This window comes from Bactrocera oleae, chromosome 3, assembly GCF_042242935.1.
Source record: "Bactrocera oleae isolate idBacOlea1 chromosome 3, idBacOlea1, whole genome shotgun sequence".
Taxonomy (NCBI): Eukaryota; Metazoa; Arthropoda; class Insecta; order Diptera; family Tephritidae; genus Bactrocera; species Bactrocera oleae.
In genome coordinates, this window is record NC_091537.1 from 88,086,256 (window position 1) to 88,113,096 (window position 26,841).

The 26,841-nt window shown below is 31.0% G+C and overlaps 1 protein-coding gene across 4 annotated transcripts in view; it reads left to right on the forward strand.

The window, feature by feature from the left end:
• rau (RA domain-containing protein rau) overlaps nucleotides 1–26,841 on the forward strand; it is a 229,774-nt gene that overhangs the window by 119,278 nt on the left and 83,655 nt on the right. The window contains exon 1 of one of the 4 annotated variants that reach the window (XM_014232775.3): nucleotides 19,265–20,463. The exons of the other annotated variants lie outside the window; for them this stretch is intronic. The gene's annotated coding sequence lies outside the window, so the exon portion shown is untranslated. Of the gene's footprint in view, nucleotides 1–19,264; nucleotides 20,464–26,841 lie in introns of those variants that run through there. 4 annotated transcript variants of the gene reach the window in all.

The following is a 26,841-nucleotide window of genomic DNA, read 5'->3' on the forward strand; positions in this document are numbered from 1 at the left end:
TTGACAACTGCCATCGGGTAGTATTTTAAGCCGCACCGCATGAGTTCCCATTGGACAGTGCCCAGTGAGACTGAACAAGTGTAACCCTGAATAGAATTGTTACCGGTATTGAAATGTATCAAGTTTGTTCCGATATCTTATTATATGAATAATATTATGACGTCTAAGAAAATGTGAAAGAGAGAGGAAGATAGCAATATAGAGAGAGGGAAAGGGGAAATAAAAAGAAAATAGTAAGAGAGAAATAGAGAGAGAGAAGGAGAGAGGGAGGGAGAAAAAATATCTTAAAATTGTAGTATTTTTTATGTATTTTCAAAAACAAATTGTTCTATTGAACTAAAATTTTATTCTATAGAGATTTCTAAGCATTAAAACGTGGTACTCAAGTATCGTCTATAAGATCATTTTACTAATATAACACGATTGTGTATTGTTTAGCAAGTCTAATTTATAGTCTAGTTTGTTTTGGGATACAGTATATATTCTAATACCGTTACACCGAAAGTAAGCTGGCGCCAGAGTAATAATAAAAAGCACAATGAAAATAATTGAGCAGTTTTTGCTGTTTAAATTATTATTTTCACATTTTTTGTTTAGAAATTTGTATATATAATATAAAAAAGTATAATTACTAGCTTCCCTTTTCCTTAGTGTATTGCCTACTAGTTAGCTGAGCCTTCGCATGCCTATCCCAATTACAAATTCTTACACATATTGACTTAATATCACTACCTACTTTTATAACTTCCATCGGAAGTGTGATTACGAGCTTCCTACTAATAACAGTGATTTTCCACGCTTATGCGTTAGAACTACGAGTTCCATATTTTCTTGACACTAAACAAATATTTTCGTGCACGAGAAGTTGGTACATATACTATATGCATATGTATGTGTGTTCGAGAATATATAAATGTGTAGAAATCTGACATAAGTTCAATCACCATATCCAATAACAAAAACAGCCGCACCGAACGACACTACCGGACGCCATGGCGCTCATTAGTCGTAAGAATTTATGGCATGTCGCACAACCTGGCAAGCGCGCAGGTACACTTGACTACCCTATATAAACATGTTCACACAAACTAAAGCAAAATGAACGGCCAAGCGATTTCCGTCGCCGGCACTTGAGAAATCGCTACCAATAAGTATGTATGTAGGTTTGTGAATATATTTCGTTGGTATACAGAACTACTTGCTCTTACAGTTCTCAGGTTTTGTTTGTTTTTGCATTGCTTTCTTAAAACAACACACAATGCAATTGTTTCATACAAATTCTTACACTAAACTGGTGCAACAAAAAGTTTCAATCTCATCTAACAAGTGCGTGCGAACGAGAGCGCGAGCGCCAAAGATCATAGTTGAGCGCCTCTGCTTTATTGCTATGTTTATGTTGACAGCTACTGTCATTAGAACTGTCATTACTGTGCAACCAGCTAAACGTACTGTAAACAAGCTATGTGTCTGACCCATGATAGACATAGAAATTATGTATTGTACAATTATTTACTCCACTAAACCCTTTGCAACGTGTGAGTCTTATGGTAGCAAGGACGAATTGTTAAGATTTATTGCACATTGCAACAGTGTGAAATGAACATAAATAATGATTAAGGCATTTTTTGTTGGCGTTAAGGCCTAGCAAATATTTATTTTATTTCACAAAAATTGGAACAAATGAGGGCACACGTTGCCACCGCAATATTGTTCCGACTGTGAAGTGATACAGTTTTTGCCATCGGCAGCATCAAAAATATAGCATCTAGCAACTAAAATATTAAGGTCTACATCGTATCAAACAGTTCCGAAATTTTTTTGTCAGTCCCGACATTTCGGGATTTAAAAAAAAACCAGTCGGGAAGTTTTGAAAATTTACGATGACAATTAAATTTCGCGGTCCCGAAATATCAATCCCGAGTTTTCTTTATTTAAACACCCTACGTTTGAAAAATAATAGTAATATATATACATATATAGTACACAGCAAAAGAAAATGAATTTAAATTTCGGGATCTCGAAAAATCCATCCCGAGTTTTTTTTTATATAAACACTGCATTTAGAATGCATTGAAAATACGGGTTCAGTGCATTCCGGGATCCCGAAATATCAAACCGGAGTTAATTTTTTATTTAAACACTCTACGAGTACACTTATAAAAAAATGTAAACCTACTATACTGAATAAATATTTATGGATTCTGAACATCTAATACATAAAACAAAGTTCACTATATCCCCGCGATTCAATATTCTATGCGCCTTACTAGAAATTTACTTTCATTGCAGCACCACCAACTTAATATCGCGTCATCCGTTGAATCTTTGCACCAATTTATTTACTTTCCGAACATTTTTCTTGATTATAAATATTTTTTCTCCTTATCTTAGCTTGCCGCTGAAAATCGCCCTTTTGACCGTATATCTTTTGTTTTTCTTCAACACTTTTATTACCTGTCTGCATGCGCCCGCGTTCTTCAGTGGAATTCCATCACCCGTTGTACACGTCTCTTCTTCTACCATAGTTGCTGTTGTCGTTGTTGCTGGCGAAGCACCCGCGTCACAGTAAATTAAAGTGGCGCATTGGGATGCCGCCAGCATCACAGCATTCAGCTGAAGGTGTTAAAAGACTACGACGTGATTTTTATCAGTTCGCATTCTCACTCTCTTTTGATTTTCACCAAGTGTCCACCGGCACGCAGCGGCGATGTCAGCATGGGTTTAGTTGGACGCATAAATTAAATAAAGTCCTAAAATATTTATGCAAATTTTTAAAGAATTTTTGGTTTTCTGGGTCGCACAAATGAAGTGAGTTGGAAAAATGGATTTTAGTGGATGGCTTCGAGTAGGTGACAATTGAAGAAAATATGTCATTGTTTTGTTAACTGATGAACAAATTGAGGTAGTTTCGCAGCTTAGATGTAAGCTCAGAAACAGGTTGCCTAAATACGAGGAATATTAATTTTATACTTTGGTTATAAACTCTTATAATTTGAAATTGAGTCCCTGGGTTTTGGGTATCAGGAATGAATATTAAAGTGCCTTCAGTCACTTTTATATATTTTTTCTTACTCACTATGTTGCTAGCAACAGCTGTTTCCAGTTTTGTGTAATTTAATATTGAGAAAAATTTAGTTCATTTGGTATTGGTACTGATGTTTTAATATATTTGTAATTGTAGTTGTAATGCTTTTTGTAATTATATTTATAATGATATCTTTTAAATAAATAGCAGCATTAAGTTAATGGTACTGATTATTTATTTATATTGGTATTTATAATATTTAGTATTGGAAAAATATGTTCTCTTTTTAGGTTTCTTATTTATTATAATAATTTCTAAGCTAATAAATATTAATATTTATTATGCAGTTAACAGTTATTCCATTTTACAATTGAATTCAGTTGTTAAAAGGTAATTCTTGGTTTTGAAAAGTCTATAATGTAATCTAAAAAATGCTACTCGGCTATGTAATTTCAGTACAGAAAAGAGTTTGTTTGTAAGGTTTGCACTAATCTAGTGTAATATGGAACAAAATAAAAATTTTGAATATATTTATGTATTTTACTATAGCTACATATAAGTCATATACTATACAAATCCAGTCCAGACTTTGATACCTTACAAATAGTAACTGTTCTTTATACTCATTTCAACAATGAGTGTTCCGAAGAGCTGAAAATAACCCAAGTAAAAGTTTTTATAAAATATTTGAGGAATGCTCCGGTAGCGTTTGTGTGAATAATCTGAGCTTTTCAAGAAGCTTTTTGCTGGCATGTAATATTATATTATTGTTTCAGGTCTTTCACTGTATCTATAAGTTGTTTTACAAAATATTCGTTGAGGATATTTTTGTTGTTTTGCTAACGTATCTCACATGCTCTATCCTGCAGTTGCTTAAGTTTTACGGGTATTATAATTTTTCTATAATTTTTTTTTTTAAGAATTGTACATATAATAAACGGACTCAACTAGTGTGACAGTAAGGCGATTTTTTTCTTATTTCAATAAAAAAAATGTGGAAAACGGTTGGCCTCAAGGGCCATCCCTGCAACTTCCCTCTAATTTCATACGCTAACGTTCAAATTTCGCTTTTTTCACTGCTTTTGAGCTCTTCGAAATTTTTCGTTTTTGATATCTCGCAAGTAAATCAACCGATTTTGACCCGGTTTGCGGCAAACGATGTGTTTTTTCAAGGTTTAGAACTGATTAGTTTTTGGTGTTGATCGGTCAAGTCGTTTGGAAGAAATTCGAAAAAAACTTTTTCAAAATTTTTATTTTTGAGATTTCTCAAAATCTACGGGTCCGATTGGGTCCAAACTCACACGAAATTCAAGTGCAATGAAACCCTTTGGAATGCCGTTTAGTTTATTCAAATCGGTTGAGCCGTTTAAAAGTTATAAGAGGGTCACATACATCCACACACACAAACATACATCCACACATACATACAGACATACGGACATCATCGTAGAAATGTTCGGGGAAGCTTCCTCGACCCTCAAAACGTCGAGATCTGTTGAGAACTCGATTTTTGCAAAATGGGGTGAAACCAATATCTTTCCGATTTTTAGAAAATTTTCAATTTTCTTAGCGGGAAGTTAAAAACTTCTGTTTAAATCTTAAGAAGAAATATTTTTCATGAAAAAATTAAAAAGTTTTCAATCTCCGTTGACGCTAAAAAATATTTTCTACAACTGCAGTGATTTCGACTTTTCCCGTAAATGAAACCTAAAGGAAATTCTCCCGAAGATACGGGTGAAAAAAAAATGTTGTGACAAATTGCGGCGTTTCAAAAATACAGTTGAATTATACTCAACATTTTGCTTGTTTTTGGCGTGCCTGCCACTTCTAACACAGATCGTTTAATTGGTGCAAAGTTTCGACTCATAAAAAGATTACTGAAATTTTACTGAAATGAAATTCTTAAGGCAAGTGACCTAATTTAATTATGATTTAGTAATTACAACTGAGTTTAAGAGTCAGTTAGAAAAATATTGTTATTAGAACTCATAAAAAAAATGTAAGTATAAAGTTTCTCTAAAAATAAAGCAGAAAGGTTTATAGTTTAAAGCGTTGCTATAAATAATTTTATCTTTTATATATTTTTCTGTTTTAGCCTCAAAACTCTTAAATCGCCATTTGCCTCAAGACTACTATCATCAAAAATATAACAATTTCTGCAAAGACGCATATTTTTAGCATTTCGTCTTCATCTCTCTTTTTATTTGGCCAATTTAATCTGCAACCCGGTCCATTATTAATGTCCGGAACTGCTGGCGCATTGACTTGAATAGAAAGTGGCCAACTTGACAGACAGCCAGTAGACAAGCGTCGCACTTTTGCTTTTCTTCAACTCATCACCAATAATGACCGCTTAATTCAAACAGTTTTTATTTTATGTGAGCGCAACTAAGTAATTATAGGAATTTTAATTAACCTAAAGTCAAAGCGAAAGAAACGTACGAAAATGGCAATATGCGAAATAAATATTATACGAATATGATGTTTGCAGAAAGAAAGCTTTAGCAATAAAAAGTAAAATTAAATGCAAACAATAAAAAATATTAAAAAAAAAATACGACAGTTAAAAAAAAAAGATAAAAAAGAGTAAAAATTGCGGACTTTGGCTGCCTGATTGACATTCGTACATATGTATAAGGAAGCTAAAATGGTTCAAGAAGCGCAAGGTATTAATAGCTTACAAATTGAAGTACAGTTGTAATGAAAACTTATCGTTTATAAATCGAATTTTCCAATTTTCTAAAAGTAAAAATTTGTTACTAATTTTCAACGAGTTATTAACGATCTCTCACTAGATTCATCCAGATAGCTACAGTGCTACTGATTTCTCTATATAATTATAAGAAACACGCCATCTAGCGCTCCTATCTCATTTTCATATTCAGTAAACTTACCTTTCCATAATCCAAGGCGAAATATTATAATTTATGTATAATATCTTATCACACTTTTTTTCTCTCTCTTTTTTTTTTTACAAAATCTACTTTTGAAGCTGTAGTAACCCTGTTAAAAGCTGGAAAATATCTTGTTCAATATATAGTTACGCAATGACTTAACAGTTTTCCTCCTGTTCAAAAATGTAATTTTGGCAGGCCAAAAAGGACAACATTTTTTTTTATAAATTCGACGAAAAAAAAAACGCCGCTAGTTTGTCTATTTTCGAATCCTTTTTCGCCCAAAAGTCATTCTACGTACAATATCTTCTAGTAGAGAACTTTTTTTATATTTCTTCTGTGGGGTAGGCTGGAATCACTGCAGCAATGAAGGATCTTTGTTTTAGCTACTTCTTTCTTTTTTTCTTCAAACAATTTTCTGTGTATACTTAAAGTACGTATAAATTGGTACCATACTTCCTTGCTTTTTGAAAAGTTCAAGTTCTGAGGCCTCAAATTTTTATTTGTTCTAATTTAAATATGTTCTTTTCTGAATGGATTGGTACTATGAGAAACATCGAAATGCTATTCAAAAATATACTTTAACTATGATTAGCTTTGTAACTACAATTACAGGTTGATTAAAAAGTTTCTGCGCTCGAAATAAAAAAAAAGTATTGGCTTTTGTCATTGTTAAAACACCTTTGTGAGCAGGTGCATTGTCTTGATGAAAAATTATTTTTTTGTGCTGCAAACTAGGTCTTTTCCCACGAATTTTTTTATACAGCTGATCCAAAAGGCTGCAATAATATTCAGAGTTGACTGTTTTACCTTTCCGCAGATAATCAATCCACAAAATTGCTTTTGCATCCCAAAAAACTGATGCCATAACCTTCTTTGCTGATCGTTGTGACTTCACCTGCTTTGGAGCTAAACAACCAACTTCAGTTCACTGTAAACGTTCTTATTTCTACGTTCTATTTTCTTATTTAAACTGCTTTTTCATATGTTATTCTCCATGTATAATATAAAGTACTCGTTCGTCTGAAATGCCTATAGCATTAACAATTTCATGCTTAGTCAAACTTAGATCTTAACTAACAATATTATGAACTTGCTCAATGATTTCAGGTGTGGTTTTTGATCGTTCTTCGCGTGGATCGTTTTCAAGCCTAGTACGACCACGTTTAAATTCACATGAAAGTGAGGACTTCTTATATACTTCTAACATGTGTTCATAAAATTTCTTTGCTTTTAAACCTTTCAAAAAAAAAAATATTAAATCACTGCGCGATATTAAATTTTTTCCATTTTAAAAAAATACTCTGACACGTCAACTTTAAATGTCTTGTAAACATCAGGACAGATGTACCAACTTGAGAAAAAAAATTTAGAGCAAGTAGTATTTCTTGATGAGACAAACCAACTTTTTAACCAACCTGTAGATTACTAACAGCGGTGCGTTGTTCTGGACGTTCCATACGTTTATGTTACGACCACAGTTTTCTTTACTTCTGCTACACTGCTTTCATTCTACTCTTCGCATTCAAGGATTTTTTTTCATAATATGCTGGAGTTTATGTAGAATGAGTCTGAATAAATGTCAACTTTGAGAAGAATAAGCTACTATTTTTATTTTGGTTGTCTCTGAGAACCAGAAGAGATTAAAATAAGGATGTTTCTCATTTCAGTAATATTATATATAAACTAATCTGTCTGAAAATGTATGTTGTAGGAGACTTTTGATAACTCTTCATCCAACTTCTTTTGGAAATATATTTCAAAAGGGAATTCGACTTTTTCAGCCAGGATTATAGTATACATATATATAATATATCTTAAGGCATTGTTACATACACATATAATATGTAGTTTGTTTTTCTTCTATGAAAATTTTGAAAGTTATTTTATGTACGTGTTTGCTTTTTAACTATTCAAACGTACTGTCCATATATGACGCATTACAAAATGTGCGTGTCAACACAAAATGTTTGGATTGAGATGCGTTTAACAGTTTTGTATTTATGCGGGCATATTTTCTAGAAAGCCATGCATGCGCAGAATTCGTTTAAGTTTTAATTTTTTTTCTGTGCACATTTCCGCAAGTTGAAAGTTTTCATTGAGGCAGCAGACACGCGACAATAAAAGCAATAAAAATATGGAAACTATAGCGGAACAAACATGTTTAGTGCAGTTTATTTTTTGTTTTTGTAAAATTCTTGATGTTACTGTTGTTGTTATTATTTGCTCGTTAAGATGAATGACTTAATTTGTGAAACTATTTGTTTATTTAAGAAATTCTTTTTCAACAGTTTATGAAGCTTTTATGCATATAACATAAACTACTCTTCATACAAGTATATTAAGATAGAACTGTAATTTAAGTAGAATAATATTTAATATTATACATAAATACTTAAAGCTACATATGTATAAGTAAAAGAATAATCACTCCATAAGCCACTATCTCTGTCTCTTTATTTTCATATAACTTTAATTTTCGCTTCAAACCCAACAAATTTTTCCTTGAACGTCAATGCCTGGCCGCAGACATAATAATAATTTAAAACTATAATTTATAATATAGTGTTATAACTTTTATTTTTTGTTTTCTTCTAGTTTTTGCCGTCACTGTAATTGAAGTTTTCAAACGCCGCATGCCAATTATCTACAGGTCGCTTTTGGGTCAAATTTTTACACATTTTCACATAAATGTGGCACATAACAACCGTCGACATGCGAATATAAACAATAACCACTAGCATACAACATGTCATGCATATGTGTGGCTGTCTATTTAATTTTACTTAGTTTACTGTGAGCTAGTGATTGATAGGTTGTTGATACCTTTAGGCAACCCTGGAGCTGACTGACATGCGTTAGTGGTACATAAATAGCTTTTGATATGTATGATAATTTTTTTTCTTTTTTTATAAAGACAAAAAAATCTGGAATTATTGAATTTTGGCTAGCTTATACTAAGAAAGTATTAGTAGATCAATATATTTCACTTATGTACAATATGTCAAAGATGTTGATCCCAATTAGAAACCTAGCAATGTACATCACATTGGCGAGACAGATTTCTTGTTATAAACAATCTTCTATTTCTGGCCTCTATGCTCCTTTAATTAACTTTAATATATCAGAAATTCCACTGAAAGAGTTATTTCGCTTAACATCAATCGTAACATCAGTACTTCTACATCTGCCGAAATGTCCACAAAAGCTTCTTCTATTTCCATGCAGTAATAAAGAAACTAGTTCTTTGCTCGTTCAAATATCAGCGATTGGAAACTTGTGGAATCAGTAAAAATATTGGTCATAAAAGCTTCCATAAAATAAGGGCCTTTGGACTTTCTAGATTTTGTTTAAGTTGCTCTGACTTTTTTTCTTTATTAAAATATGAATGACTTCTGATAAAGGATACAAAATGTGAATTACCATCTGATCAGCAGGGCAAATTTGAACAGATGGTATTAGTAAAGGTTTATACCCATTTGTAAATCTAAAGAAATAATAATTAACAAAAAAAGTTTTTATCTACAAAATTTAATGTACTTTCATAATCTGTAATTAATTTGTTAAATTTTGAAGTTCTTTGATCTTGTCGCCAATCTCCAAGAGGGCCTCGGAATAAATTTTTGGACGGTCTGGAAGATTTTTATGCTTAAATTATCTCATATTCAAACCAAAAATTAATATTGCAATAGATGAATACAGGTAACGATCGAAGAACTTGTCAAAAATTCTGGTTATTAACCAAATCGCGGATTCTCAAAAAATTAATTTTCTGTGAAAAATTTAACACTTCAGAGTGGCTTAAAAATTAATTATTATCAAGAATCCTTTTTGCTTCAACATTAATTAAAAATATATCAAAGAAAGTTGTGAGAAAATTTCAAGTCGATCGATGCAGCTGTATCGGAGAAATTGTTCTTACCGACTTTGAGAACAACGTTGCGTAAAAACGCATTTCAAGTTTTTTAAATCGATTACTCTAAGTCAATACACTTATATCGCAGAAACTATTTGCCGGATCAAAATCAAATTTTTGGAGAACTTTTTCAAATATATTTATGTACATTCGACATAAGTATGAGCAAAAATTAGATTTTTGGATATTCACGAGCGAATATAACCCCTAAAGCAAAAGCTCAAATACAGCTTAGCTTAGGTTCGTATTATAAAGTGGTTATAGACCTTATCATTGGAGACAAGAGATCTGCAAATGAGACTAAAACTGAATATTCATACTATTGTAGATATGTATGTATTGAATTCTCACAAGCTTTTTGTGCTCATTATACACTAAATAACCCGTTAAGCATAAACCACGTGCTCTTGGTACTACAAAACCGGGACAGTGTACAGTAAAGCGCCCGCCATCCATTGAAGCCATTGAAATTCCGACTCTGCTCACACAATGTACTTATGCTTTGGTATGTAAAGAAAGATGCCAGAAGCTAAGAGATGCACAAGTCATAACGGTGCAGTTTATATACATTTAAACGTATATAAAGATATAAAACCGAAGATGAGAAGGTCGAAGAAACTAGAGAAGCTCAAAACTCAGCTAATATGTATGTTCGGCTGTAGATATTTATATGCTAGACTTCTTTAGATTTTATTTACATGAATTATTGACGAGGCAACAATTGCATTATTTAGCATATTTAATCGGAATGCTGCAGTTGCATGAATTGACCGAAGTCTTTGGCTAGATGGATGGCTGGTCAAATGAAATGAGAGCGAGCGGATGAAATGAAAGGAACAACAAAGCGAGGCTGGAGCTACAATGTTAAATATTATGGCATACATTGCATAAGCAAATGCAGCTTTTTTCTAGTTATTGTTGTTGTTGTAGCGCGGCTTGTTTACTCTAGCAGCCGGCATAAAGTGTGGCCAGCGGGCACGATTACACAATCCAGCAGGCAGTTCAACGCCACCTCAGCCAACTCATCTGCGCGGATGCCGTTGCACACGCCAAGGCTACACTCACTGACACACAAACGCTTACACTTATACAAGTGTACTGTATGCCGCAGCATATGAGATGCAGTTGCTCAAATAACGCTTGCGCAGCGTCGATTCTTGACCACAGCCGCGTATTTAGAGCAAAACGAGCAAATGAACGTTCGTGCATTCCGACGCTCGAGTGCGCGCGCAAGTAACGGTGAGCCCAGTGTTCAAAAAAAAAAAATAAACAAATTCAAATATGTGGCATAAAAAATGTGCGCCAGTAGTCAATTGCAGCTAACAGTTCGTCACTCAACATAAACAGCAAATAAATTGTGCCGGCGACTGCGCATGTGTGGCGCGGCGCACACTTCAGCACCCTGACAGTCATATGCGGCGTGGCGTTTGTACATTTTTTTGTATCGAAAATGTCATTAAGTCGCTGTGGAAAAAAATCTAAATGTGTTTCTGACGTGCAGCATTTTAGTTGAACATAAATAAGTAAATATTTGGATTAGCGCGCATGCGCGTGCTGCTAATGTGAGTTAGGATAAATAAATGTGTGGATGCGACAGATTCGAAGAAATATATATATTTTTTTAATTAGAAGCAAACTATAATGGTTGACAGTCTGGAGGCACTTGAAGGCGACCACGATGGAGAATCTAGAAGAGGTTCTGAGTACAAATTTTCCGGACGAACATAGAAAAATAACATCTAATACGAATCTTAATTTTTGGAGCCAATCGCTAGATTGCTGGTTAGTTTCCACGTCATACACATCATCATTATTCATAAACTCACGTCTGGTCATCTGTAATGAAGCGTTTGATGAATGTAGGGTTCTTAGTTACGTTCTCTAGCATCTCTTTTGCGATCTGTATCCAACGTCATTTTTTGTAAAATATTCAGATCTTTTGCTACGAGTCTTGCATTGATTTCCATAATACCTAAGATGTCCCGGCATATTTATGGTACTCGACAATTGTTGGACTATTTGCAAACTAATCTAGGTTAGGTTAGTTTAAGTTTTGAGGCTGGCCTAGCGAGGGAGACGATCATACTTAGTTAGTTGAAGCATCGGTTATTTGTAATATATAAATAGCCTATCACAAGTCTGTCGAGGTGGCTAGTTTCAAACTCATTCAAATTGGCTGAATGATCGAAGGTATTATAACTAAGATGTTTCAACCTTGGCATACATAGGTATAACAGCCATATTCCAAGATATGCTCTAACTCCGGTTTTCAGTTTTGGTCTTGATTGGCTTAGCTATTCACAATTTTGTGTTCAGTGTTCAGCATTTTTTTGAAATAAAAAAGTAGTTCTTCTTATCTCTTCTACCTTTTCATCTCTCCTACACTGACCTTTTTTTCTTACAAAAATAATCGTTTATAACTCAAAAATATTTATATTACTTTACTATACTCAACAGCCTTGTCTGTTGTTATTCACAGCTTTGTTTGGATGCGCTACTTAATTTTGACTGTTATTATTACAGATTATGAATTGAACCAGTAAGCATTTGACATTTGACAAGAGTACCTTTGGTATTATTTATAGAATTTACATAAAAATTCGTATGGTACATTCATAAGTATATATATTTTTTTTTTCATCGCATACAGCACTGAAATACAATTGTGTTTCTTAAAAACATTCAAAAGCACTCTTCAGTGTTGCATTTCCAAATAATTGCCCCAGCGGTTCTACAAGTATTATACTAAATTTTTGAAGAGTTTGATTGTATTTTAACATTGCTCTTACTACTTTCTTACCTTTCGGTAGTTTTTCTTTAAGTCACATTTAAAAAAGTTGCTCCGATAATTCTAAACAACCAGTTTATGTTGTGGTTTTATTGTGTTAAAGCTCAATTATTTGATGTTATGGATGTATTCTATTGTCCAGAACAGTTGTTAGACATTACTTGTTCACTTGTTGTAAATATTCATTTATCCCCATTTTCCTATTTGTTTAGTGACTATACACGTTCTGTATTTCTTTCCTTAACAAAATTGGCTTTTACAATATAGACAGAATTCGAGAAAACCTATGAATAAAAGCTAAAAGAGGATATAGCTATAAAGTTGTATGTTAGAAGGTAGGATGCTTCCTATGTATTTCTTCTTCAGGAGTACACATAGTGTGACGGCCCGAAAAAGTTAGTTTTGGGAATTATACTACCGTAACAAATGTTTAAACATTTTAATGTTACTATTTTATACATATTTTAAGAATACACTGTACAATTTTTGAAGAAAAAAATTAAACATTTTTCGATTTACACAAGATCTGCTACGGCACTAAAAAAGGTTCTTCACTGCTGCATTAAATCCGGCCTTGTACGCAGATTATACCAAAAAATTATTGACCCACAGTCGAAAAAAAAATTGAGATAATAGCCGCTTTTTTCCTAAAAAAGTTGAATTTTACATAAAATTTTGGTCATTTTTGGTCTGCCTAAAATCGATTTTTAATCAGATCAAAAAACTGGTAGGTCATTTGGATCTTTCGTCACAGAGTAGCCACTTAATCAAGTTTGAAAAACGCTGTTTCGAGAAAAATGCATATAAAGATAGTCTGATTAAATTAATTGAACTGTAACTTAAGGCCTATTGAGGCATCGTTTTAAAATTTATCGAAATACCCTTTAGAAAGATTGGCCATTGGAAAAGATCTTGTTTTACTAGAAAAAAAAGATAATGCGTAACATGTAATGTATATCGATAGCGCCTTTGACTTTTTCTTGAAAGAAAAATTTATTTCTAAATGTACTTCTATATGTATGAAAAGGTCTCGATATTATAAAGTTTAATTGAATTGTATATCGATAACCGATACTTCTGTGTATCAATTTGTATATCGATAACGCCATTAATATTTAAGCAACAAATTTTTAATGTACATATTGTATGTTTATATGTATAAAATAATATCGATATTATATATTTTTATTTAAGTGTATATCGATAACCAATATTTAAACAAAATTTTAATATACTTTTATATGTATAAAAAAATATCGATACTACATATTGTAAATGAAGTCGATAACCTAATTTTGTATCGGTTTGTGTAACGACAACGCCGTTATTATTTTATTTGCATCATTTTACTGCAAAAATACCTTATTAGTTAATTTTTGCTGAAAATATCATACTATTTCAATCGTTTTACTTTAACTACCTTTATAGAAAAATACGACAATTTGAAAATTCGAGTTTTATTAGGTTGAGCCATTAAAGAATATTATTTTGTTTTAGTTGCAAAAAAAAAAGAAATTTTAAGTCACAAAAATATTTATCGTTTCAAAATGTTTGGGTAAATAATTACGTAGAGAATTTTCCAATGATAAATATTTCATAGCTTTCATATTCCTTTTTCTTTTACACATAGCATACCATCTAATATTTATACATATATATTCATAGTACATATTTACTTATATATCTCGAATATGTTATTTATTATGTTATAGAGAGTTTCATTATTTTCCCACACACCTCATTTGAATTTGGCGAGATATTCCAAAATCATATCCGCTGTGGAATATCATTCCTCTGCAGTTTAATCTTGAATGCCGAAATTTTGTTGAAATATATCCTTTCAAAAGAGTTTTTATAATGCATACTCAGCAATTCTGCAATTTGAATTTAAAACGAATGTAATCAAGCTGCACTAATTAAAAGGCTGAATTACAACGACTCTAGTGTATCGTGCCACGAGAGCTTAGACTCATGAACACTGAATCATGTTGACAGCTTCAACAAATTAGACTTTAATTGTTGCCTAACTGCAAAAACAAAAACCAAATATACTTAAATATGAAATGCGCAAACAAAGCGTGCATTTAATAAATTTTAATTAGAGCGTAAAGTCACCAAGCAAGACAACATAAACAACGCTTCAAAAAAAGCAACAAAAAAAATGAATTGCTGAAAAGAAGAAAGCTGAGTAAATGTAGAAGATTAAAAAACAGAAATAGAAGCAAAAAATTTAATTTAAAAATATTTAATCGCAACAACTGTCAATGCAACAATGTGGCAAAACGTACAGTTGGCTGACAGCACTTTTGAGTAATATGCGATCATATTATACTTACAACATATTTACTTAAGAGCCACTCTTGCTTTAAATTCACATATAAATTTCATTAAAAACCCGTTTGAAGGGAAGACTCATTAATTTGTGTCATATGAACGCCGGATCACTATAATAAAAGAACATACGCATACATAAATACTCGTACATACAAAAGCAAGTGATCATGCTGGCGACCAAGCTTTAAGATATTGCAACAATTCATTAAATTCAGAACAAGCATTAACTTCGGCTGCACCGAAGCGCTAATACTCTTCATACGGGCATTTCTTATAACATAAAAGGGTATAAAAAGATCTTTACCTTTATTGTGATCGGCCAGTTTGCAGGGCAGCTATATACTACAGTGGTCCGACCTGAACAATTTGTTTGGAGATTCGAGATTGTACCGTTGCTTTGGCCAATAATGCGTTCCAAATTTCGTGAAGATATCTGGTCAAATAAAAAAGTGTTTATGTAAGAACTTTATTTTGAGCGGTCAGTTTAATATATGCTATAGTGGTCTGATATCGGCGGTTCTGACAAATAAGCAGCTTCGTGGAGAGAAAAGGACGTGTGCTAAATTTCCGATCGATATCTCAAAAACTGAAGTAATAGTTCGCGTACTTGTATATTGCGACAGACAGCTGGACTTGAATAAATCGACTCAGTTCGTCATTCTGATCGTTAATATACATATATATTTTTATGGTATATGATCTCTGACGTTTCCTACTGGGTGTTGCAAACTTCGTGCCAAACTTAATATACCCTGTTTAGGGTATTATACAAAACACATGAGATAATAAAAAGACAGCCCAAGAAACGTCAAAGACATTGACCAACAGATGCACATAAAATTTAAACAGCCGCAGACAGCGATAGCCGACCAATTGTTGCACATAAATAATTACGAACACACACACATGCACACACTTAGCTACATCAGCAACAACAGTGACAGCAGTAATGCTCTTAACGGTAGCTGTGGTGTACCAATGTCAACGCCATTTAATGTCAAAATATAATTTTTTGACAAATCGTAAATTGAATGAGTTGAAATGTTTGAAATGTAAAACCGTCAAGGCGTTGCTGAAATATGTCGGAGGAAAAGTGGCGAAGGCGTTTACCCGCTTACTTACATCTGTACTTACGCTGGCAGATAATTGCATGATTTAGAGCGTGAAATCGTTGTTGGGGTGACTCCGTAGAACACTGTAACACAAATATTCGTACTCAAGCACTTGTGGCTAGGGGTCTTACGCACTTGCTAAATGCTTTTAATCGTCGGCACATTTTTGTATATAAATGTTTGGGTAGTTTATATGAACATATGATCATTTTAAATGCTCAAGATCAGTTCGTAATTAATGTGATCGTTAGAATTAGAATTTAAATTGATTCAGTTGGGGTGTAAGTGACACTTGTGCCTTGGCTAATGAGCGCATTCAAAATGAATATGATACATTTAAAATTTGTTAAAGCTGACCTAAGATTTTACTAACATTCACTCCCATCAAGGATAAGAGTGTGATCTTACCAAGGATAAGCTGTTCAACAATTAATTGATAAAGTTTAATAATTATTGCTGGCTATAGTATGATATATTACAATAAGTTGAGGAAAATTGGGTTACAACAACATGGTATTCGGGTTTATTATTGGATTAGCCACACTTTTACTAGCTACACTTTAGGAGCCATAAAATGAAGTTTTAACAAATGTGATCAACTTTAAAAGATGTTTATAAAATTAATGGTTTCCTTTGTTATTTTCAAGCTCTTACTAGTAATATCTACGCCAAGAGTTTAACCTTACTGATCTTGATGCTTTGAGATGAATTTTAATGCTCTTTTAAAGAACCAAGAAAGATCTTTTCTGATATAGATCGTATACTTTTTAAAAATTGTCTTAGCACGCGAATGTAATATTTGATTTTGATACTTTTCGGTGTTTAATTCGCCCCTCTTAGACTTTTTCGGCATACGATATTTTCCATTTTTCCTCATATAATCTTTTATACTTAACAGATCAATGTGAAAGGATCAAAAACCGTTAGCTATTTGGAGTCGGGAAGAAGCTGATACTACAGAGTGTATGATTTGTATGATCATTAATTGAGCACATTCTTTAAATTTTTTGTACTGTTACAATTATAATAAGCCGGTACTGATAGAGGCTACAGGAATATTTGACCTCAAAGACCCCTAGTTTGTGGCTCAATATATAATATGAAGATATATAAAAATTGTAATATTCGCGGACTAAAATATGCTTTGTAATTGGCTTTGATTTTACCAGATTTTCATAAAATCTCGCTATGGTCTATGTCTTATTTTCCATAGAACGACCTACGTTCAAATAAAATTTTGAATTCAAATTTTGGTTAGATCAAAAAACTTTATTGTATGGAGAAATGCATACTATATACAGAACATGCGGAAAAAAATTAATAGATCGGATCAGTTTTCTTCGAATATGCACTCAAGCCACTTTGAAAAATACAACTCTAAGAATAACGCGATATACTGATGGAGCTGATTGGCTTCGCGGCTATACTTTAGAAAGCTGTAAGTCAAGAATTATTCGTGATATAGATATAGATTTTTAGTACTTTTTTTTCAAATATGATTTTGAGCTAATTTTACACTTGCTGTGCACCTTAATACGGTAAAGATCGGTAAAAAGTCTCGGAAGACAATTTTTGGCTTTTGTAAAGCTTTTAACTGCTCAGATTTACTAGAATAAAAGATTCTTTATAAAACTCTTTCTTTACAACAACAAACCATGTTAAAATCATAAACACCTGCATATTTAATGACTTTTTTTACAAAGTTTTATTGCTAATTTATAATTTTAATGCCAACAATACCAGCTGGTGGCTAATAAAATATAAATACTTCCTTTCGGGGGCCATTAAGCACCCGCAATAGAATTTCAAACACACAGTAAATAAAAGAAAGCAAGAACAAAAATTTGTCAATGTGTACGAGTACAAAAAATCAATTTAAAAACTGAAAAATTACGTGAGTTTTATGAGAATTCCCAATAGCTATAATTAAAATGTGAGAAACTGAAATGAAAAGGAAGTTGTCTAGAATAAACAGTAATATTTATATATTTAGCAGCGACACACAAACTAACTAAAAGCTTCACAGGTGTACGGCTAATAGTTGAATTGAATTTGCATATAAATGAATATAGAATGTTGCAGCAGCATGTTGCGTGGATTAAATATTTTTTAAATTTAGCAAATAAGCCAAACGAACGACAATAATAACACCATGGCTATATTTTGCTTATAGTACATCTTCATAGAATGTTGCGGCAACATGTTGCCAGAAAAAATTTTAAAATTTATATTTGTAAATTAGCAAACATAACACGATATAAGAGCAATATCAAATTTTCATTAAATGTTGCTGCAACATGTTGCGGGGCAAAACGTTTTTCAAAGTATGCATATTTAGAAAATTATCAAAAATAACACCTTAATAAAAATATAAAAAAATTCATGAAATGTTGCTAAAAACTTTTTTTAATCATAACCAGAAGTAGCATACATTGAGTGCATACTAATAGCGCTCCAGAGCAGGCCATTAGAATATGTTTGTCCTAACGCTTGATAACACAACAGCCATAGACATTCGTGCGTAAATGTTGACAAACGACTCTTGGCCGAAAAGCAACAAAATGCGCTTTGAAGAACCTGAAATTTTTTACTTTTTACCTCTTTTTTCTCTTAATTGCTTAACGCCAACGTGCTGCGATAAGTGCGCGCCGGTTTTATGATGGACAAATACCGCCTACTTTTCCAGCTAGCAACGTAGGAACATGTCGAAAAATAGGGAAATATTACACATATCACAGTGTATGATGACACAACACAACAGACGCATATATATAACCACATAACCTATGAACAAAGCCATATGTTTCGGTGCGAGTAAACATCGAAACTCTGGAACTGGTTCTTACTGCGCCCACATGCATTTGCTGAGCGTATGCAGCAAGAGCGACCCTAAAAGCACTCGAACGGTCATTGACGAGCTGCAGCAACATGTTGCACACAGAAGTTGCTGCTGGTTTTTGAGTAAAAGGGCACTCCAGTTTGTGTTGCCAGCGGTTTATTTTGAGTGTTTATATTGAAGTGGAGTCGGAGTTGGAATGGTACTCAATTCCACTCTCTCTCTCTCCCTCTCAGCACGTTTTGTGTACGCTCAGTGACACGCTCTCCCTCAAAACACTCACTGCAGTTCACTCACTACACAAGTGAGCGCCGCTTTGACGCTGCGATATACACGATCCCGGCTAGCGCGACTAGTCTTTAGTCTGTTTGAGTAGCGTGACGTGTGTGGTATAGAATTCGCATGTGAAATTGCTTCAACGCCAAAAAAATGAAGCGTTTGAAAAAGTGTTGAATAAAATTTCATACGCAAAGTAAATACAGCAATAAGTGGAATTTTCGTATTAGAAAAGTTTATCAAACTTTTCGAAACTAAAGCATTCAACTAGCGAAATTTCAACCGCTAAGTAATAATAAGTGGAATTGGAGAAACTTTCAAAATTTAAGTGTTCAAAAAGCGTGAATTTTTAAAAAAGTGGTTTGAAAATTTGCTGGAAAATGATGTTGTAAAAATTTTCAATTAAAAAAAAACAAAAATTTTGAAAACCTGTTGCACTGTGAGTTTTTGTAAAAAATAAAATATAGGTTTTTTAATTGAAAAAAGTGACAAACACAAACCCCTTATAAAGCAACTGTGCATCAATCTTTAAATCGTGCCGCATTCCTCAACCATTTGTGGCAGTTCTACATAAAAGCCCCTTCGGCGCTAAAAAACAACTGGTGGTGTGAAATTATAAGCATGAAAATAGTAAAACAACAATAAAAACTGCTAGATCAAAGTGAGTTCACAAGTGCATAAATATTTTTTTTGTTTTTGCAAGCAACACGTCATTTGTGCCGCATATTTACGCATACATAGTGCATTCAAGAAAATAACAACAACAATAGCAAAAATATTGCAGGCTTTGTGCAAAACGTGCGTATCTATCAAGTGAAATCGGCTTAAAGGCAAGCCGCTCAGCGCCGCAAGTGGATTACGCATTGGAAAAATAAGCAAAAATAATAACAACAACACGTAAAATCAAAAACCAACAAGTGAAAAAACAAAAACAAAAGCAAATCAATACAGCGCAGACATAAGGGTATTGAAAAATAATAATTGCAAAAACAACAATAATTATATGCACAGCACAGCATAGCATATGATTTACGCTTGTGCCAACGTGCAACGCTTTCGATACGGATATTGCCACATTGCGCGACCTTGTGGATTATTGTGTGTACAGCAACACCGCATATGCATTGCTTGCATAAACATTGTTGCCGCATAGTTGTGTGTGTATAATAGTTTTCTACTTTAATTGAAATTGTTGCACAATTCTTTGGCGTAATTATTTATTGGATTTAATCGAGAACTCTACGCTACAACATACAGCACTGTTCAACGCATATTATAAAAGGTGAGTGCGTGCACGCGTGTTGCAGTAACATGTTGCTTTTATTATTTTTGTATTTGTTTTTGTTTTAACACTCGCATGTCTGCTCGTAATCGCGCATTAAAATATGTTGGAAACCGCATAAATCATGTTTGCGCTAGTTTAGGCGCCAACAAGTAGGCTACGAAATGCATTAGCGCCTTATTAATTGCATTGTTAATCAACAGTTATTTGAATAACATTAGTTTATGCCATAAAGCGACTGCTAGTAGCAGTTTTTAGTGCAAATATTTTTATTGTTTTTGTTGTAGTATGCATAATTCATGCCGTAACACGTATTTTGCGTGCACGGTGGTTATTTGTGGACTCATGCCGTTTTTAAGGCATTATTTAGTCATTAGTGGCGCAAAACGTTGGGTGGTCTTTTTTTAAGTACACGCGCTCCACTTTCTTACTAAACTCTTTTAACAACAATTTTATGCTAAAAATCCACAGCGTGGCAAGCAGCATAGCTATTATGCTTCACCTACTCTAGTCACCTCTCTTCTCTTTATTGTTGCATTTTTACGCGTCTTTAATTCTTGCTCAACTTTCAAATACGCTTCTCCACTTTTTCTTTTCAACCACATCTTCCGCTTCTATTTGCTTCTTCCTGACTATCCGCTGTTGTGGCAACATCTTAAATTATAGTTCTTTGTGCCATCAGCTTGCCATATGTATGCTGTAGTGCCGACTCTTGATTGCCATTGAGTTTTCGTCTCGTCTTGGCTTTATGCTTTGGCTGTGTTACTAATGTCGGAGCTTACCATAATAATTATCATCAACGCATACTACCTCTTCATTACAGGCGGTGATGTTGCTAATACTTTTTTTCATAAAATAATACCAATGACTTTGTTATTTTTATTTTCATGTTGCGCATGTGTTACGTATGTGGAACTATGTTTAGTGTTAATGAATTATGTAAGCGACCTAGATAGGAATGTAGTGAGAATACTCGCTGGCAGAGTACCTACAAACATATATACATATGTATGAGGCTATAATCAATTTAATTGAGTGGTTGCGTATCTATAATTTAATAGAAGAGATATTATTATTCCTATTTAATTGATTTTGACTTAACAGCATGGCATAACATAGTCTAAAAATAGATGAAAAATTTAAAAACAAAATACTAAAAAAATAATAAAATTTATGTTAGCATAATACAACATAACATAAACTAATGTTGCATAGCATAGCACAACATAGAACAACATAGCATTACATAGCATGGCTCCACATAGTATATCTAAACTTTACAAAATTAATTTCTTCATTACAAGAAAAAGCTTAACATAGCACAGCATAACATTGCATAGTCCACAATAGCAGAGCCAAAAGTTACAAAATTCGTTGTTATATAAATTTAAATTAAAACAGCATAACATAGCATAGCACAATCTCCTCCACAAAATTCATTGCAACATAAATTTATATCATATTCACTCGTTATACCTGAATTTAGTTATCGAGCCTTCTTCGGCCCTACAAAGTTATTCTCCCCTAAAATATTTTTGACTTTTTTTTTAAATATCTGTACCTGTCGAAAGTTTTATGTTTGTAGATAATTTTCCCAAACCCATAAAAACTCATTCTTCCCCCACATTCGAAATTCCAAGCGGACTTAATCAAAATGCTAATAAAATCATAAATAACAATCAAATATGCGCAAATGAAATCAAATACCAAACAAACGACAAAATAAACATTTAACTATTTAATAGCTTGTACGGTATTGAATTAGTTGTTCAAACTAAAATCAGTGTGCATAATGTTAAACGAAATGTTTTCGAATATATTTCTGTTCCTCATTGCCGACTGTAAGCCGTTAAAGGCATTTCATACAAGTAGAAACCAAAAACAGAGCTCGTTAGCAGGTTGGAATTGAGGCGTCTTAATGGAAGATTTATGAAACTACTATGTGCATTTATGAATATATTGTATATATACATACGTATATATGTAGTGTTGAATTTTTAAAAAATATTATGAGTCGGGATATTATAAAAATCTTGTTTTGCCTGTGAAATCATGACACCTATATCGTGTTTATTTTTGGAATTTAAAATTTTGGCTATCTGTGAATATGAACTTCTAAGAATTTGTGCTTATTTAGAAACTAAAAATAAGATTAACATTTAAAGTGGTTTATAAAATTAAACAAAATTAAATCTGAGTTGCAGAAGTTTGGAATAAAACGATATGCATTTTATATATGTGCATAAATTTATGAAAAAACTAAAGCATAAAAAAATATATTTTCACTAAAATTAAGAAATATTTCGGAGTTAGAAGATATTACCTATAAGATATTAAAATTATGTATAATTTTAAAAATAAATAATAATATATTTTCGGTTAACTAAAATCAAAAAATAAATTCGGAGTTAGAGGAAAAAATAGATCATATCATATCAAAATTGTGTAAAATCATAAACGTTAAAAATAATATAAGTTTATTTTCAGTTCAAATTTTACAAAGATAAAAACCAAAATAACGAGGATAAAAAAAACACCAAAAAAAATTATAAAAATTAAATTTTTTTAAAATATATTTAAACACCTTTTGGCTTTACAAACACAACAAATTCTCATTAATCTATTGCTGTCTTTATGATAATAATTTATATTTACACATTCTTTTTGTTTTTTTAATTCTTGAAATTGGAGTTTAAAAATCATTCAATTAATAATTCATTTATTTATGTGGATTTATTAATGATTTTCGCCCACTAAATCAAGCAAGGTGATCAATTTTATTTGACAACTGAATACAAATGCTATGAAAAAAGATAAAAAAGTAAAAACAAAATGTGTAAAATATAACAAAAATGTGAAAAAATAACTAAAAAAAAAAAATAGAACAAACTAACTGGAACAAAAACAAAAATAAAATAGAATAAAAATAAATAAAAATTTAACCAAATGTGATCAATAAACGTAAAAAATGTTAACAAGAAACAAATACCCAAAATATAAATAAATAAATAATTAGATTGCAATTTTTGAATGAATAATATTACAAACAATAAAGTATCTGCAATAAAAAAATTAAAATCATAATAAAAATTTGTAAAAAATTAAAATAAAAGATTAAAAGAAATAAATAAAAAATGAAGTAAAATAAATATTAATTAATCACAAATTCAAATTGATATAATATTTGGAATTGAACGATACAAATATATCCGAATTTAATTACAATATATTATAAATTATAATAAAATACAATGATAACAAAAAAATCAATTACATTTAGACAATTATGATAACAGAATAAAATAAATTTATAACTTAGTATAAAACAATAAATTCTAAACTCAAAATACAATAACACAACAAACATAAAATAAAATTGCATTAAAAAAATTATAAAAGTAAAAATAAATAAATATAACAATTAAACAAATATAAAATTTTTATAACAAACTCAAAGCAATTACATATGCAAAGTTATGAGTATGTGGAATATAAATCTATAACTAAATGAGAAAAAATAATTCATTGTATAGCATGGTAGAAATAATTAATTTCTGCGTATAAATATATAAATTCTGAACTCTAAATACAACAAGCATGCAACAAAATTGTATTTAATATAAAAAAAAATTTTAAAACAATAAAAATTGTAAAAAAGAAACTGAAAAATCTGAGTTGCAGAAGTTTGGAATAAAACGATATGCATTTTATATATACAAAATAACAAAATTGTTTATTTTAATTCAAAAATATTTTAATTTAAAAAAAAAATATAAAAATAAATTAAAATGTTGAAACCAAATAAAAGAAATATTTACAAAGTTTTACCTTTGGTAGTAATAACTTTAACAAGAATTTAACAAGAACAAACGCTAAAAAAATATAATTTGGAAAACTAAGAGTTAAAAAAATATTTTATTTTATTTAAAACAAAACTTAAGGAAATTTTTGAATAGTAATAACTTTAATTGAAATGATGTATAACCATAACAGTTCGATCTAATGTGTCGAAATGTGAAAGAAAAATTGATAAAAAGCAACTATTGAAAATTACAAAAAAAAATTTTTATTTTTTTTTAAATATGAAAAATAAAAAATTTTTTTAAAATATAAAAAACAAAAAAATTATTCGTAAGTATTTTTAAGTACAGTAAAATATAACTACTTTAAAAAATACTTATTTTAAAAAAGTAGGCTAGTTTATATATATAAAAAATTGTATTAATTAAAAATATATATAATTAATTATAAAAAAAAATTACTTAACATATCAATAAAATAAAAATATGCATTAATCAAAACTCCAAAAATATTAGAAAAATAAAAAATTAAATATATATTTTTTTTCAATAATAAATAAGTAAAAAGCAATTAATATTATATTTACCTTTAACATCAAAAAACTAAAAAGTAAACAAAAAATATAAATTATTGTATAAAAACAACCAAAAAGTAAAAAGAAAAAAAATTATTAATTTTCCTCTAAAAATTCCTTTTAATAATTATAATAAAAATTAAAATAAAAATTTTATCGTGTTGAATTTAAATAAACATATTATTAAAATTAAAAAATTGCAAGCATTTTATCAAATAAATTTAAAGGAAAGATTTTAAATGCTAATACCTAATAATTAAACAAAAAATATGTATAAATATTTAACGAAAATAAATAATAATAATCTCAATATAAAAAAATATTTTTTTTAATATCAATCTATAAATATTAAATAATAATATCCTTATACTCCAAATTAATAATATATCACGGGAATGAAATATTTCTGACTCTAATTTAATATATATCTATTAATAATTAATTAATATCGCATTCACTTCGAAGCAATTTATATGTTATGTAGAAAAAATAAATTGATCAAAAAATTTAACTCACCAAAAAATGGCTTTCAGACAACTACTAATTCCGCATAGATATATACATACTTCTTTAAAATGGTAAACTTGAAATACATTAAAATCTACATTTTGCCAATAATTTCCAATAACGCCGACTCACACATCTACAAATAAACAATAGCAGGCATAGATTTTTCGTTTTTCAAGTACCAATTGGCGCTAGACAACTGTCAACATACACTGCTTTGGCATTTCTCTATTCAAAAACATACACACACACAGACACAGCAAAATATGCTAATTATTTGCAGTCCACTTACTGTCAAATAACACTCTTTCTCATTAAATATAATATAAATATTTGAAACAGAAGCTGCGTCTGTGCGTCAACGTAGGCTTCCAGGAATTTCACAGTAGCACTACAAAGCAAGCAATTGTTTATAAATATTTGCAATTCGAAGATATTCAATGAAGAATGCTGAGTGTATAAAGGTGTAATTATGTGTGTGTGTATGTGTGTGTGTGTGTGTGTGTAGATATGCTAATTGCTGACTAAGGCAGATTTAGCCATAATTGTGTTATACAACGTTGAAGCGCTTTGCATAAATAAATTGCCGTTTAGTTGACACTTTTCAGAAAAACAACAACAAAATAGCATTAAAATAGCAACAATAACCAACTATTGCGAAAATGCAAAATATTTAACAAAGCACCGAATGTTTTGTGCAATTGCAAATTCGTTGTCATTGTTATTGTTGTTGTTGTGTTTGAATCGCAAATTAAATGCGAGATAATAGCAGACAGCTGCTCTTTTATTAACAAGCGCATTATTGAAATGACTGACAGGTCAGCAGGCGTGTCCGTGAAAATATTGATACATATAATACGCTTAAATTGGTTTGCAAAGCTTAAGCTGTAAATACTTGTAAGTGGATGATTGAAATGATTTTCTATAATTTGCAATTTATATGCGTTTATATTATTATTTATTTATAAATATTTGTCTAAAAATAAGGTTTGGCCAACTTTGATGAACTATGATCAGAAACATTTTTTTTTATTTTAATTTTTTTTTACTTTTGAGCTCTTTCAATCGCCACTCAACGCTTACATTGTCTAAAAAATATTTCTTTAGGCACATGCCGCATTAAATTTACATAGATGACAATAAAAATGACAGTTGACCCATTAAATTGTCTCGTAAATTAGACTAAGGTAAGCGTTTTAGAGGATTAACTCTTAATGAGCAGCAATCTAAAATCACAATTATCTAAAAAGATATAAATTAAATACAAAAGGAAGCCTTTCAACAACAATCACCATTAATACAAGAGTTACCACTAGTGTTGATTGAAAATAATGAAATAATAAAAAAGAGTTTCTAAATGTGTTGAAAGCGCTGAAAAGTTCAAAAACAAAATCTTTTAAAAATTTTTAGAGTAATTTTTAAAGCTGTTCAACTCGCTTGAAAACTGAAAAAATTTTAAAAATTAACATAAAAAAAATAGTACGTAAATTATTTTC